Raw genomic sequence first — 17649 nt, forward strand, 5'->3', positions numbered from 1 at the left:
TGGGTGTAACTGACATTTAGGAAGGTACAATTAGAATCATAGTTCATCACTTACTACATTATTGAAAACTCATAACTCTGCTTTTCTAACAGGGAGTGACTTATAAATTATGTGCAACTGGACTGATCATTTGTAAGTGAAAAAAAATGAAGAGGAAACAGAAAGAGTAAGGACATTATACACTTACTCATATTCTAACTATTTGCTCTCACACATTCTCTGTCATCACAATGATGATTATCTATAAATATTTGTTATGCACTTGAACCTATAGCAGAGTGTGACAGATTCCAATAAAATATTCAGTGTGATGCTTTGAGGTCTTCAGAGGAACATGAAATAGTTCCCAAACTGCACATTAATGTGGTTTTCCATTACAGACTGCACAAAATGTCCTTGACATTCAAGAGTGCACCATCATATTTTAGTCTACCTCACTCCAGGGTGTATTTGAAAATACCCTCCATTTGCCTTTAATAATAATGACTTGTCATATGGAATCTAGATCTCAGCTAATCTAACATAATATGTACTTGATGGTTTTTATGAACTGTCAAATGAAACCCAACAGTCGTCAGAAACATTTCCCCCTTCTGTCGTGCAATTGTTCTCAGCATGTTCCATTTCTGACCATTAACGTAAAAGGTTAATAAACACAACTCCTTGGTGTTATTAATATTCAATATGCGTGGCAAGTGAATCATTTTGCAGACTTATGATTTTTAAAGATGCTGGACCATTAATGTTACTGTTTTGCAGGCTTGTAAAACTGTACCCCGCAACATGCCTGCCATAATTTGAATGCTAAAATGTCTGCGAAGAATTCTTGCTACATTACATTTTACTCACCTTTATTGAAATCAGACTCCTTCTTTGGAATGTAAAAGAACTCTGTCTCACTGTCTCTGTCTTGCTCTCCTTAATAATTTATTTTTACTTGTTCTTACTCTTTATTAATATTTGTTATATTTAATCCAGTGTTATTTAATTCTTGGCTTTATAGAATTGCTGATTAAAGTAAAATCAGCCCCAGATTTTATCTAAGAACTCTTTAATGGTCAATATACCTTGTCATATAGATTAGTAGTTAAATATGTTTAACTGAGTTCTACAGTTGTAAAATATGTTTCAAATGTGAAAAGTGTCTGAACCAGATTTCAGGCAAAATTCACAGAGTGTTACTCAGAATCATTGAAGAGGTGTAGGGTTATAAAAGTAATGGATTATAAATGGGAATTCAAAGACAAGCTTTGTCTTCGAAATGGATCTTTTAATTTAGTTTTCTTTTCCATTGTCTGCATATCTATTAGGTACTTTTCTATTGAAACTGAAATCAATTTCCCATAATGCATTTTATTTTCAAATAAATACCTAACCACCAAAAAAAGTAAATAAATAAGTAAATAACAAAAGATACATTAGCTGAATGAATCTTATTAAAATAATTAGAACTAAGCAAAACACTCAATGCTTACTAAAATAAAATAGAAATCTATGTCAGGATATTGTAAGCTGTCATTATAACGTAAGAAACATGTCTTTGGTAGTAACTGACAGAACTAAAGGTAGAAAAAATTTACAAGGGTAGCGTTCTCTTTTTTTCTAGGTACTGTATTTGTAATCAACTATCAAAAGACATCAATTTTAAATGATTAGGATGTAAAACATAATTAATTAGGTATATATCGTTCCTAAAGTAATCTTGAAATAAACAAGAGAATTTTTGAAGAAATATCCTGGCCAGATTATTTGTCAAGTACATAAAAATGCAAATAACCACATGTGTATACACATATACTCAATATAAACATGCCCACAGAATATACTTCTTTTTGTATTGTGATTTACAAGCATAGAGCATTTTAACAGTATTGAGAATCTATTACTTAAAATATAGTGACTAATATTATCAACCAAGCATTTTTCTCTCAAGGTTTAGAGCAATTGTGCTGTTGACTTGGAAGATTTTAACCCAAATTTTCACTTTGTATTAGAGAGTAAACATCAAAGAAATTATAGATGACTTATTCCATGGAGATGGGGATAAAATTTATGGTTCAGTATGATTTTGGGGCCCAAAAACAACTGTACTACTGGAATTAATTTAAAGATCGTTTGATCTGAGGCTTCTAAGAAAGATTTAAGTTTGCAAGAAATCTATTAAAAACTTTTAAATTCAACTGTGGCTTCATGGAGAGGTATTTGACAATGAAAAAAGAAACAAGTATAGAGGAAAAGATTTTTGAGAAACTAAGGAGAACACCTCAGATAGCACTTGATATAGACAAGGCTCTTATTTCTGTCCCCCAATCCCCCGAAGATTCTTTATCTCCAGTATTTCACAAAATAGAATTACAGAAGTGTTTTACATTTTGAAACACCAGCAGGTGCACGCATTAATGTTATAACAAGTAAAACCAGAGAGATGACGCATTAGACAAAGCACCTTTTTTAATAAAGATTTTGTTCCTGGAGAACTGGCAAGCAGAAAATGAAAATAATTTTCATTTTTTGATTAAGCCCTGATAAAATAAAGCAACAAACTTATCTGAATTGTGCGGGCTGATGTAGGACAAGATTAAGAGATACCACAGAGTCTGATTTGATGACAAAGGAAAATCTGGATCCAAATAAGTACAGAGTAATTGTGTGGTCATTACTGGCCATTAGGTTTCTCAATATCACAGGCAGCAGAAACTGACCAGAAACAAATGCAAAAAGTGAAAATCCCATGATGAGATAATCAGGTAAACATACATTCCTCTAAGTCTCAGCTCATTAATGTCATGAATGCTATAAAAATTTCCCCTGGTTACAAGGGCAGATAGAAAATTTCTCTTCTCACCTTCTGTAAATTGAGGCACTTATAAAATGTATGTTAAATATGGCTTTGGAATTTATAAATCCTTGTTGCAAAAGGGAAATAAAATGCTTATAACTTTAATATTTTTTTTCTTAAAAATCTATGAACTGCCTCTATGAGAGAAATTAACAAAAAATTAATATTGGCTTTAGCTTTTACTTTCACAGAGTTGATCAAGTCAACATCAAATTCAAGCATAGATAGTTTCAATGTTGATTTTACACATTCTCTAAAAATTTAAGTATCCACGAGGGGGCAGGGCTCGAAAATAAAAAAAAAAATTAAAAAATAAATATTCACATAGAATGTTTTAGCATTTTTCCATTCTGCTTAGAAATTTTAACCCCAAGTTAAAATTTTGATGTTTTTCGTCCAGGTATGCAAAGCATTAGAAGACCAACTACAAACAAATTTAAGGGGCAATGATAATGTCACAACAAATATGCTTTTCACCGACTGTCAAAGAGGTAATGAGGAAATGCTAATATCCTTAGCTATGTGCAACTCTCTACAGAAACAGCATGATGCAGGCACCTGGGTGGCTCAGTCAGCTAAGCATCTCAGGGTTTGTGAGTTTGAGCTCCTCATTGGACTCTCTGCCATCAGTGTGGAGCCCACTTTGGATTCTCTGTCTCCCTCTCTCTCTGCCCCTCCCCCACTCGCTCCCTCTCTCTACAAAATAAAAATTAAAAAAAAAGAAACAACATGATGTGTTTGACGAAACACAATTCATAAGATCTTTAAATAATTAATAACTAGAATTAAAAGTAGCAAGTCACATTACATCAAAGTACAAAAATATTAAACTGAAATTGAAATTCTCAACAGCAAAAATGGAAGCTGGGTCACAGTGGAAAAATAACTTTAATGGTGCTGTGAAGATATAATAACAAAACCAAGAAGTGTATACAAAGCGAAATTTCTTTTGGAGAACAGGAGGAAATGAAAACATTTATAAAAGGAAAGCAACATATATGTGTATATGTATATATATATCTGAAAGCTTACCTTTTATTTCCCAACTATTTTACAAAATTAGAAATAAAAATAAAAACAAACATGAAAAAGTAATTCATAAATTTAATTTTTTTCAGGTATTTTCAAAGAAATAAACTGCTGCTTTGGGTTTTGGTTTAAGCCTATACATCTTTTTTCTTAATGTTTTTGGTTGTTTTTTTTTTTTTTAACATTTTTTAAATGTTTATTTTTGAGATTTGAGTGTGAGCAGGGGAGGGGCAGAGAGAGAGGGAGACACAGAATCGGAAGCAGGTTCCAGGCTCTGATCTGTCAGCATAGAGCTGGATGCGGGCCTGAACCCACAAATGGTAAGATCATGACTTGAGCCAAAGTTGGATGCCTAACTGACTGAGTGACCCCGGCACCCCAAGACTATACATCTTTATATCTGTCTCAACTATTAAATACTTGACCCAAAATATGTATTTAATATGTATACATATATGGCTGAAAGAAGAAAATTGTAGTTCAAATATATTTGATTTTTATGTGTTTATATACTAATATATGAAAGAGCAGTGACTCACACTGCTATGTGTGTATATATTTTCATTTCCTTTATCGATTCATCTATTGATAGACCTTTAGGTTGTTTCCATATCTTGGCTATTGTGAATAATGTTGAAATAAACATAAGAGTGCCAATATCTCTTTGGGGTACTGATTTTATTTCCTTTGGATATATACCCAGAAATGGGATTGCTGGATCATATGGTATTTCTGTTTTTTAATTATTTGAAGAACCTCCATAATATTTTCCATAAGGTCTGCACCAATAACATGAGCCTATTTGACTTTTAGTGAACCTAGGCAGAACAAAATTACTGTATTTAATGCTGATAACTCTAAAGGTATGCCTTTCTTGAATCAGCAAACTTAAACTGACTTTTATTTCTTTTATTATTTTATTTATTTTTATTTTATTAAAAAATGAACAATATAATCCAGCAATTCCACTTTTGGGTATTTATCTAAAAAAAAAAAAAATGTTCATTGCACCATTTTCTACAATAGCCAAGACATGGAAACAACTTAAGTGTCTATTGATGGATGAATGGATAAAGAAGGTGTGACATATATATAATTCATATATCTATTACATATAATGCATAATTTATATATACAATAAAATACTACTCATCCATAACAAACAATGAAATCTTGCCATTGGGGACAGCATGGATGGATCTTGAAGGTATTATAAGTGAAATAAGTCAATCACAAAAGACTAATACACACTTTGGTGTGTAATCTAAATAAACAAAACAAATTAACAAAACAAAACAAAATGAAACTCATAGTTACAGGAAACAGATTGGTGGTTGTCAGATGCAAGGGGGGTTGGGGATAGGAAAAATGGATGAAGGGGGTCAAAAGGTACGAACTTCCAGTTATAAAACAAATAAATCATGGGGATATAATTTATAGCATGATTAACTGCATATTTAAAGTTGCTAAGGGAGTAAATCTTAAAAGTGCCCATCACAAGAAAAAAAAATTGTGACTTCACATGGTGATGGATGGTAACCAGACTTGTGGTGATCATTTCCCAAGGTATATAAATAGTGAATCATTACATTGTACATATGAAACTCATATAATGTTATATGTCAGTTACTCCTCAATAAAAAAATAAATAATAAGTGTGTATCAGACCATAAGAACCACCTTCCAATTTGGTCAATTTCTTACGATAGAGCTACTTTATTTATTTATTTTTCTTTATTTATTTTGAGAGGGAGAGCATGAGTGGAGTAGGGGCAGAGAGAAGGAGAGAATCCCAAGTAGGTTCTGTGCTGTCAGCACAGAGCCCAATGTGGGGTTTGAACTCAAGAACCGCGAGATCATGACCTGAGCCAAAACCAAGAGTCAGACACTCATTAGAATAAGCCACTCAGGTTCCCCTAGGAGCTACTTTTAAACATGACAACAACAAAGTTCAAGTATGTTGTTACTCTTCAGCCTGAACAAACAGTAAATATTCCTGGCAGTATTAAAACACACACGCGCACACACACACACACACCAAAAAAACCATGGACCCAAAGAGGGTGAAAAAGATACTACTCTCCCAAGATCCAAGCTACTCCCAAAAATAACCAAAGAAAGGTTATTTCTTTTAGACAATTCCCCTGAGAGCCAGCACAGTGCATAGAACCCTAAGGGCAAATGCGGTGTCAGCCACATTTCTGTTCCGCCATATGTAACCACAAATAGGGAACAACCACATTTCTGTTTGGCTATATTTTGGGATGCTCTAACCTGACAGTTGCCAAGCCAGGTTCTCAGGAAACAACCGAAGACAACAAAAGAAGCAATAAGCAGTCCCTGGGAGAGAAAAGATCAATAACCAATGTGTTCTCCTCCCCATCTGAATTTAGAAAGGAAGGTACAGTGTGAAATTTTGCCTTCCTTTCTCCACCAGGCACCACAGACAGAGGTATGGGAGATTTGGCTTTCTAAGAGTTCTTACCCGTTGCAGTCTTCTGCCAGTTTTCCCCAAATCTGGCTGCAGGCTCTGGAGTGAGTGGGATATCCCAGCAAGTCCCATCCTGGTCACCAGAAACTGTAGAGGAGGACAAATAAACTATGGTGAATGCTTGGCTGAGGTTTCTTTTTTCTCTAGGGCACCTCCTAATGGATGTGCTTATCCAAGATGGTTAAAAGTTTTCTGCTGTGGCCACTGTAATTCAAGATTATCTTTGGTAGGTTAACCTGCTGGTTGAGCCTTAGCACAAAATCTCACTCACCTGAGACCTCACGCCGGCCTCAGCCCTGTTTCTTAGATTCATTCTGATCCCGGACTGGTCTGGTTTCTGAGTCGACCCCAGTCTGACCCTAGACCCTCTGGTTTCTAAGTCAGAGATAGTCCGACAGCAGAAGGGGTTGGGTTTCTAAGTCAGATCCTCCCCCGGAAGAGTTTTTAAATCGGAGCCAGTAAGACACCAGCCCAGGGAAAGAAAACACACACACACACAACCTCAGGTCAAGTCTGAAAGCACCTAATGAAGACCTGCAGAGCAGGGGTCCAGGACACAGGAGGGATTTACCCACTGGAGGCAGCAAGAAAGCAGTGAGCTACAGAGGCTCAATAGGTACCCACACTTGCTCCTTGGTATTGTTGGGGGCCTCCTTTGGTTTCTTATCCTGACACTAGAACTGTTAAAAGGTAGACTGAGACATATTAAACATTCCAAGAGTTTCCATGAGTAAAAATTGGCTAAAATTAAGCACAGGCAAAAAGGACAGGGTTAAGAATGCTCTACCCACACGAACTTAAGAGGCTTTTATAGGAAGGAAAAAAAAAAAGGCAGAAGCAAAATAAGGAAATTTTTGATTGGCTATAGCTAAAAGCCTGTTAGGCTGCTTGGGATTGGTTGTCCTTAATGTTTTGGCTTCCTAATCTCAAGGCATTTACAGGTTTACTGGTTTGCTCACTGAGAGGTTAGTGTCAACTCAGTCTCTTGGCTTCCTTGTTTAATCAATTTAACAATTGTATGAGTTCCTTATATATTTTGTATATTAACCTCCTTATCAGATATATGGTTTGCAATTTTTTTTTTTTTTTTTTTGCCTATTTCATAGGTTGCCTTTCATCTTCTTGGTTGTTCTTTTGCTGTACAGAAGCTTTTTTAGTCTGATGCCATCCCACTTGCTTATTTTGCTCTCGCTGCCTATGCTTTTGGTGTCATATCCAAAAGAAATAATTGTTAAGACCAATGTCAAAAAGCATTTTCCTTAGAATTTCTCGTAGGGGTTTGATGACTCCAGGTCTTACATTTAAGTCTTTAATCCATTTTGAGTTTTTTTTGTGAGATAAGGGTCCAATTTTGGTCTTTGTGTATGTGGATATTCTGTTTTCCCAGCACCATTTATGAAGATACTATCCGTTCCCCATTGTGTATTCTTGGCCATTATGTATTCTTGGTGCTTTTGTCAAAGATTAGCTTACTGTGTATGTGGGTTTATTTTTGGTGTCTTTATTCTATTCCACTGGTCTATGTGTCTGTTTTTATGCCAGTGACACATTGTTTTGATTACTATAGCTAGCATTGTTTATATACTAATATATGGAAGGGAAGAGGCTCAAACTGAATTATTTTAGACTTCCATTTCTTGAATTATAACATTTATACTATAGTTTATTTTTGAAACATTTTGGAAATGTGAATAAGATTTTAAAGCATACAGCTGGAATTTTGTATCAATACAGACTCATTACAAGATGTGTATTATTCTTATTTGCTATATTTATAGATAAAGCTTTCCCAAACATAACCCATAGGCAGTGAATATTGAAAGTGACTTGAATACTGGGGTATCTCCCTGTTCTTGATCAACACCTTTATAATAACAATTTCAAAAGCTGAACAATTATTTCTAGATCTCAAAGAAAGGTCTACTGTACAAGATATAAGACACCAGGACTCAGATTAATGTTGGGCTTTCCCGTTGGGCTTATTTTCTCTTTTTGATTGAGTTTAGTCAATAGGGGAAGTAAAAGTGGAGAAGAGGTTTTGAGAGATACGTAACTTTTGTAGCTTCAGGGGGGTCCAAAAATTAATAAAACCACTTACAGCATATTAATTTCAATGGTTAGTCTGTAGGCTTTCTGTTAAAGAAACATTCCTGCTATGGATACGGACATGAGTCAGAATGTTCACCCACACAGAGACAGTTTTCTAGTGAAGCTATCATTTTCAGCTCTTCAAATATTTCAACAAGTTGTTCCTGATAGTTCAGTGGGAAGGATTAGAGATTTGGTCTCCGTGAGGGACAACTGATACAGGCAAGCCAGGTCTGAGGAGCCCAAGAGGGTCCCCCCAGGACCAACCAAGAGGGTCCTTGACTTCATGCAGGATGGAAATCAAATGTGAGCCAGCAGGAGGTGAAAGCAGAAATTGTTGAAGATACTATGTATAGAGACAGACTGTCCAGGAGACTTGGAAAAGAGGAAGTCTCTACTTTGCTTGGGATCTAGGGAATTTTTTATTGAGGACAGTGGATTGGTGTACATATCCCCTCAGACATCTTGGAACCAATTAGAGCAAAGATGAGGCCCCAGGTGTTACTCCTTGGAGCCAGGGAGTCCTCAGAATCCAGATGCCTAGCATCTAGCACAGGTGGTCTGGAATAGCTTCCTTAGGTCATTCTCATCTGGTCCTTCTATTCTAGAGAAATCATTAACTCCTTTACAAGGAGGACATATGCTATTTGCATTACAAGGCCTGTGTAAAGTGAGGTGGGGAGGTTCAGGTCCCAGCAAGAATAGTAGCAGGAGGCATCACAATCCCGAACTTCAAGCTGTACTACAAAGCTATAATGAACAAAACAGTATGGTACTGGTACAAGAACTGACACTCAGATCAATGGAACAGAATAGAGAACCCAGAAATGGACCCACAAACGTATGGCCAACTAACTTTTTACAAAGTAGGTAAGAATATCCAACGGAATAAAGACAGTCTCTTCAGCAAGTGGTGCTGGGAAAACTGGACAGCGACATGCGGAAGAATGAACCTGGACCACTTTCTTACACCATACACAAAAATAAACTCAAAATAGATGACAGACCTCAATGTAAGACAGGAAGCCATCAAAATCCTTGAGGAGAAAGCAGGCAAAAGCCTCTTTGATCTTGGCCGCAGCAGCTTCTTACTCAACATGTCTCTGGAGGCAAGGAAAACAAAAGCAAAAATGAACTACTGGGACCTCATCAAAATAAAAAGCTTCTGCACAGTGAAGGAAACAATCAGCAAAACTAAAAGGCAACCGACAGAATGGGAGAAGATATTTGCAAATGACATATGAGATAAAGGGTTAGTATCCAAAATCTATAAAGAACTTATCAAACTCAACACCTAAAACACAAATAATCCAGTGAAGAACTGGGCAAAAGACATGAATAGACACTTCTCCAAAGAAGACATCCAGATGCCCAACAGACCCATGAAAAGATGCTCAACATCACTCATCACCAGGGAAATACAAATCAAAACCACAATGAGATACCACCTCACACCTGACAGAGTGGCTAACATTAATAACAGGCAACAACAGATGTTGGCGAGAAGGCAAAGAAAAATGATCTCTTTTGCACTGCTGGTGGGATTATTGCAAACTGGTGCAGCCACTCTGGAGGTTCCTCAAAAAACTAAAAATAGAACTACCCTACAACCTAGCAATTGCACTATTAGGTATTTATCCAAGGGATACAGGTGTGCTGTTTCGAAGGGACACATGCACCCCCATGTTTATAGCAGCACTATCAACAATAGCCAAAGGATGGAAAGAGCCCAAATGTCCATCAATGGGTGAATGGATAAAGAAGATGTGGTAAATATATATACAATGGAGTGTTACTCGGCAATCAAAAAGAATGAAATGTTGCCATTTGCAACTACATGGATGGAACTGGAGGGTATTACGCTAAGCGAAATTAGTCAGAGAAAGACAAATATTATATGGCTTCACTCATGAGGACTTTAAGAGACAAAACAGATGAACATAAGGGAAGGGAAACAAAAATAATATAAAAACAGGGAGGGGGACAAAACAAGAGACTCTTAGACATGGAGAACAAAGAGAGGGTTACTTGAGGGGTTGTGGGAGGGAGGATGGGCTAAATGGGTAAGGGGCATCAAGGAATCTACTCCTTGTTGCACTAGATGCTAACTAACTTGGATGTAAATAAAAAAAAAAAAGATGTAAAAAAAAATAGAAGCAGGAAAAGGAACCTAAAGCAGATTCCTATGGTCCTTCAGTTTCCGTCTCATAACTAAATGCACCTGCTTGGATTCCTGTGGTGGTTGTTTCAGATTTGGGCAGTAGTGAAAAAGTAGTTGAAGGCAGTGAAGCCATGGCTGTAATTAGGCACAAGAGATGCATGGATGTGAAAGATAAAGCTATCGTACAAAACATTCTTTTGTAGGACTCTAGAAGAAATTGGGTCACTATGAAAATATTTAATCATCCCATGCTTTGATATTTAGAATTAAATATCAAAATTTATGTCTCTGAAAACATTTAGAATTTCAGAGAAAATTATTTCCCTATTCACCGAAGATTTTTTTTTTTTGCTAATGCCAGTAAATACAGAAATAAGCAAAACCAAAATATAATGTATGTGCTATGTCTGTCCTTAAAAGCATACAGATCAGTGAAAGAAAAAAAAACAAAAGTAAATAAATAACTACAATGTTTTGGCATTAGTGCTTAAATACAAATTTAAAGTGGGGCCACATGTGAGCTCCGTAAATAAAAGTGTAGTTAAAACAATGTGTGTATGTCTTCGGCAGGTGATGAAATCCTTTCTGTGGATTCTGTTACCAAAGAACAGGCTTGTAATCGAGTGATTTCTTATAATCAAGTGATTCTGTAAAAAGTGTTGAAAATAATGAGGGTGGCTCTACATAGAGATTTTCTGATTTATAAGGAAAATAATGGATTGCATGTCTCTGTACCTAAGCTACAATATTTGCGTTTTGCATATTATATTGTTCCATCAAGGAAGCTTTGGGTGATACTTAATCACAGAATTGTCATTGACTTATTATTTAGAGTTTATTAATATTAAGCATTTGGGTTCCATGTTATTGTAGCATCATTATTTCAAACAAAACAGAAATTAATAAAATATTCATAGACATAATTAGTCATGAATATTAAAAAGCCTCTAATCCACACATTCAATCAACTAATTATCCATAAAAATATATTTACTACTTGAATTGCTGTCTACCAAGTGTAATTTTGGCAGATATAGTGAATATTTCCTGCCAAAAGCAGTATTTCATCTTTTCTTTAGCAAAAAAGAGAAAGAAAGCACACGGCAGAGACTAGTACGTTCTTAACCAGGAGCTTGGAAGCTGCTTCATAGCCCATCACATAACAATTCATTATAGTTACTAATACTTTCATATGTGTTTGTTTTTTATGGAGATACCCTGAGTGCCATGCACATATACATACTACAAAATATACTTGATATCAAATAACAAAAGATGTTGAAAATCCCAAACTAAATTCCCATAGCCTGATCTTTTACTAACAGTGTCCTTGTTACCATACCCACCCTCCTTTTCCCATTATCCACCTCTCTTACCCTCGCTAATACTTGTGGATTGGAAATTAATCATACTGTTCTTTTATCTCTCTCAATTTTTTGAACCATTCTTTCTGAGTCAACTGATACTGTAAGTAGCTTTGGCTGTGGTTTTCATATTGTCTCTTATACTTAGTCTCTCCTCAAACATCTTGCTACTTTTGCCATAATGTTACTCCCCACCCTCCCCGTTTTTTTAGAATAACGAAAGAATGATGAATTGCAAAATTGTTTGGATATTGTGGTTTCTATTTTACTTTCAGATATAGCTTACAGATATATGCAGTCATAAATGTAGTAGCAGTTTAAATGGATTTTTAAACGTATGTTCTTGTGGGGGTTTTTTCTTATAAAACAACCTATGTTTTATTTCTCTTTAATTACACTTGATTCAGGGACTGTTTCCTGGTGCTTAGTAACTACTTAATGAGGATTTACTATTTCCCCGGCACTGTGATAACCACACAAAACACACTATCACATATATTCCCAATAAATCCATGAAGTGGATTTTTATTAGTCAATTTTAAGATGTTAAACATATTAGCTGATTTTAAAGTAATAAGTTATACTTTAATAATTATAATTTAAATGATAAGATATAATTTATCATTGAAATTATAAGACAATAATTAACCATTTCAGGTTCATATTTCATATCAAAATAGCAATAACTATCCTTGCTGGGTTGTCTACCCAAGTCCTTAATGGCAAAAATAAGATGTAAATGTATCTACATTATCCTTTTTCATTAATTATGGCAGTTACTCTGTATTTTCTAGGTTTTATTCTTTTTTTATTTTTTTTTAATGTTTATTTGTTTTTGAGAGAGACAGAGACAGAATGTGAGTGGGTTAGGAGCAGAGAGAGAGGGAGACGCAGAATCGGAAGCAGGCTCCAGGCTCTGAGCTGTCAGCACAGAGCCCAACGCAGGGCTCGAACTCACGAGCCGTGAGATCATGACATGAGCCGAAGTCGGACGCTCAACTGACTGAGCCACCCAGGCGCCCCTAGGTTTTATTCTTGATAATGGAACTATGTTGTAATAACCAATTTAGAATCCAAATCACATTTTCCCATGTAAGTTATGTTTCAGGACTTCAGAAGTTTTCCAATGAAAGTAGATAAATCCCTACAAAAAAATATTTCACCAATTTATTCATGCAGTTCTAAATTTTTCTTCACTCATGCAGGGAATTGAGGGATATTTTGCATACCCAAGCTAAAGGAGGTGTGCCTAGTAAATAAACAAGGCAAGAAGAAAAAGTTTCTTTTGTAAAGAAAAAGTGCTTTTTCAGCAAATCAGATATATTTGTTCACACAAGAAAGGTTACGAATAGGGACACATGGGTGGTTCAGTTGGTTAAGCATATGACTTCGGCTCAGGTCATGAGTTTCGTGAGTTTGAGTCCTGAATCAGGTGAACTCGAGCCCCGATTTGGGTGAGCACAAGCCCCACTTCTCTCTCTCTCTGGTTTTCGTGGGGTTCTCTCTTTCTCTCTCAAGAAAAAAAAAAAGGTTACAAATAAAACTCAATTAACCTAAGTATTTGGAAAGTTCAGCTCAAATACTGATAGTCTTGATTTTCTTTTTAACATATAGTAAAATTTCCAATCTTGTATGGCAACGTCAATTACTTGAGTAACTTATAGAATGCACATGGCTTCTCCCCTGTCTCATTAGAGATCTTCTGAATCAAAATCTCTGAAAGATAGACAGTAAAATTCAACTTGATATTAGTGAGCTTTCTAAAAGTTATAATTACATTCACTTTATAAAAATTTTTAGTCATAATTGGTTCTTGATGACTAAAATCCAGAAGAATTCTACGATCTGTTAAACAATATAATTTAGATTTTGCAATATATCATTATACTTGTTTTGAAATAAACCTTAATTAGTGATGACTTATATAAATTTGGCTATATCTGTGAAAAAACTGGTATATTTTATAGCTACATTTTATTGACGGGATTACCTTCCGTTTATGAGATTGTAATATAATGCTTTCATTTAATAATAAATGTAGTTAAGAATGGGTTTTCTAATTGATGGAAAAGACTGTCATTTTAAGTTTTAGGAAGGTATCTTATTTTTGTAAAAAGTGAATGGAGACATGTTTGTTTGGTACACTTATATAATGAAAAATGATTACCGCCATAGAGTTAGCTAACACCTCCATCAGGTGATTTAACTACCATTTTTGTTTGTTTTATGTCAATAAACAATAATCATATAGGTGGGTAAAAGTGAATGGAGAGGAATGGAGAGGTATAACGAGGGTGCTCTTACCCCCATTTCTTATTAAAAGTTAAAAGGAAAATTGGAAGTTCAGATTGAAAAAAAAATGACAATAAAGCTTTTACAATTCATATCATCATGTGTCATTTGGAACTCTGTGCACATATTTGAATTCTCTTAAAAGTGACCTGACTGCCATACAGCTTTATAATCAATGATAAAAGTTTTTTAGCATCTCCACTAATTAGTGAGATTTGCATTAATATACTCAAGCATCAAATAAATACAGAAGCATAATTGTTACATATTTGTAAAACTTTTAAACCATACATTTTTTAAAAACTTTGAAAATACTCTTTAAAGCATTTTAGGACTAAAAAAATCCCCATTAAAATGAAAGCTTTATCAACTAAACTCAAGTACAGTTGGTTTTTGTCTTAATGTTATTTTTTTCTCTAATAGTCATAAATCGTAACTGATGTAATGTAGGGTGCATCAAGTTAAATCTCAGATGTCAACCATTTATTCCACTGATTAAAAATATGGTACTTTAGGGGTACCTGGGTGGCTGAGTTGGCTAAGCAACCAACTCTTGATCTCCACTCAGGTCATGATCTTACAGTTCATGGGATCAAGCCCCACGTCAGGCTCTGTGCTGACAGTGTGGAGCCTATCTCTCTCTCTCTCTCTCTCTCTCTCTCTCTCTGCCCCTCCTCTGCTTGCTCTCTTTCTTTCTCTCACTCCCTCAACATAAACTTAAAAAAAATATTTAAAAAAATTAAAAAGATATATAGCATTTTATAAAAGCTATTCTAAATATGTTCATATGTTACATTTTTTGTACTCATGAAAAGGATATTTCAGGTTTTGACTTCTGAAATTCATATGGAAACTATACATGCCAAAAAATAGATGACTCTTCATTATTCAATGCCTGGGGAAGGGATGTTGTCATCTGACCGTGTATTCTTTAGTGAGACAACCTGCATATATATACTAGAGAATAAAGCTCTGTCTAAACATGAGCAAATTTGACTTTGGTTAAATTTAAAATAATTGATTTTTTAAAAATATCTTTTGTTTATACTCTATATGTGGATCTACATGGTGCCTAAAGGACTAGAGGCTTATTGGCTATGTGTTTTTACAAAATTTCTAACTACTTGCTTAAAATTAGGAATGTTTTAGAGCAAAGAGCAGTAGACTCATATTGGACATGGCATGTTCTTGCTCCAGTTCTGAAGCTAGAACTTTGAGCAAATAATTGCCTCTTTGTTTTAGTATCTTTACTGGTGAGATGAAACTACAGGGCCAAATGGACTCCCAGTTTGAACATTGCCGGTCTGAACATTCTTCAAAAACGAAGATTTGTTGTCCTCCTTTCAAAGAATTGATCTTTCTGTTGTATCCATGGAGGTCAATGATTCGTCCCTGGTATCAGGACTTTTCAGTGCCATAAGAATACGCTCATTTGTTCTTCTTAAAACTTCAAAGAGCTTAATAAAATCATCATGCTATCTTCTCTAGCATCATAAGATTAATTACAATGCCATCATTTTATTCTTGGGAAAGGAATGATGTCACTCTGCAAGGGAATTATGGATATACTAAGGCTGATTACAGGGTTTTCAATTTTAAGCAGGCTGGAATTCCCCGCCACATCCTGACCTTCTCTTCTCCTGGATCTGTAAGTATCCACCACACTGGGCTTTTATCAGTGCCAAATTCCTCAGCCTACATTCTCTTGGAAATGTTGTAGCCTTATTCTGGAAGAACTCTCCCTGTTTCTTTCCGACTGGCAAGTTGCTACAAATGCTCCAAATCCTAGCTTGCATATCACTTGCTCAGCTAAGTTTGTTATGACTAACCCAACATTATCTTATCCTCTCTCCACTGAAGAAATAAACTTTATTGGTTTCTGGTCATTTGTTCCAGTGTTTCTTTCAAAATGGCAAGCACAAACAAGCATGGGTATATATTTTTATTTTTTTCCATGTTATCGCGTAAATATTCGCATCATTCCAATTCTTACTTCTTGCATTAACAAGCGTGGGGCTCTTTAAATGTCATACAATTGTGCAGAGTAAGTATAATACATAGAAAGCTTCTCATTTTGCTTGTATGATTTCGAAGTATTCCATTATATGGTATATCGTCTTTTATGCACCATGTCCCGATACATAGACATCTGAGGTTTTCCCAGTCTCTTTCATAAAAAAAAAAAAAAAAAAACAACAGTGAAACACCTTGTACACATATCATTTTGTATCAGGATATTGCTGGCCTTATACAACTGTTGGGACATCTTCCCCTCTCTTCTATTATCTAATAGTTTTCTTTCTATTTGCTCAAAGAATTTGAATTGAAATGGTATTGTTTCTCTATAACTCTTAGATATTCACCTGGAAGCTATTTGAGAATCGAGATTGTGTTGTTGTTGTTTGTTTGTTTGTTTTTGTTTTTGTAAGGAGGCTTTCCTCTTTAAAGTGCTTGGATGAATGTAGAGTTTTAGGGTCATCTCACCGAGTTGTGACATCTGTGTCTTTGGGGAATTGATCAATCTCATCTATCTTTCTGCAACTGTTAGTTTAGAGTGTGCATAGTGGACTTTTAATACTTTTAATATCTTTTTAATATTTTCAGATCTTGATTATGACCTCTGTTTTGTTCTTGCAAGGAGCCTCCTCTCTATTTCTCTTCCTACTTTCCTTCATTTCCCTCTGTTTCTCTGTTGTGATTTTTCTCTTTAATCTGTTGTAACCTCTGGTCACTTGAGTTTTGGAAAAGCTTGAGCAGTAACTCTTGTCTCTACTTTGTCCACATCGGAAGCGGAGAAAGACATCGGTTGCAAATGTGTCAGATATGTTCATAAACATAATTACCTGTGGTGACAAATGCATACTGACTAATTTGGCAGTTTGGTAAAGTTCTAAAAATCAGATTTGGTTGATATTAGGTGGTATCTGAAAGATGGTCCAGAAATACTGCCTTAGCACACTAATCTATTTGATATGCCAAATATGTACTTAAGTAAGAATCTCATTCATTATTCTGGAAGCTGTAATGTTTAATTTTCTCCATTATGGTGCATCATTCTATACTTTGGTCCTGTGGCTACTGTTATTTTACAGCTCACTGCCTGAGGGATCAAGAGACAAAGCTATGGCTATTTTTTTCCTTTTGGACAGTAGAGGTAATGATGATGGCTAGGTTATCTAGAACAACTGTGAAGAATGAAATAAAACCAAAGGCATACCTCGACGGATGAGCAGACAGTAGTGGTTCTCATTTCAAATCCTGAAGTTACAAAGTGTTACACACTTTTCTAATTCCTTGTAACATTTCCACACAGGTATCTTTATTATTAAAAATATATTAACGCGTATTTCCAATTTTATTAAGTATTTTATATCTGTTTCCTTCT

The sequence above is a fragment of the Panthera leo genome, chromosome D3, assembly GCF_018350215.1.
Source record: "Panthera leo isolate Ple1 chromosome D3, P.leo_Ple1_pat1.1, whole genome shotgun sequence".
Classification (NCBI taxonomy): Eukaryota; Metazoa; Chordata; class Mammalia; order Carnivora; family Felidae; genus Panthera; species Panthera leo.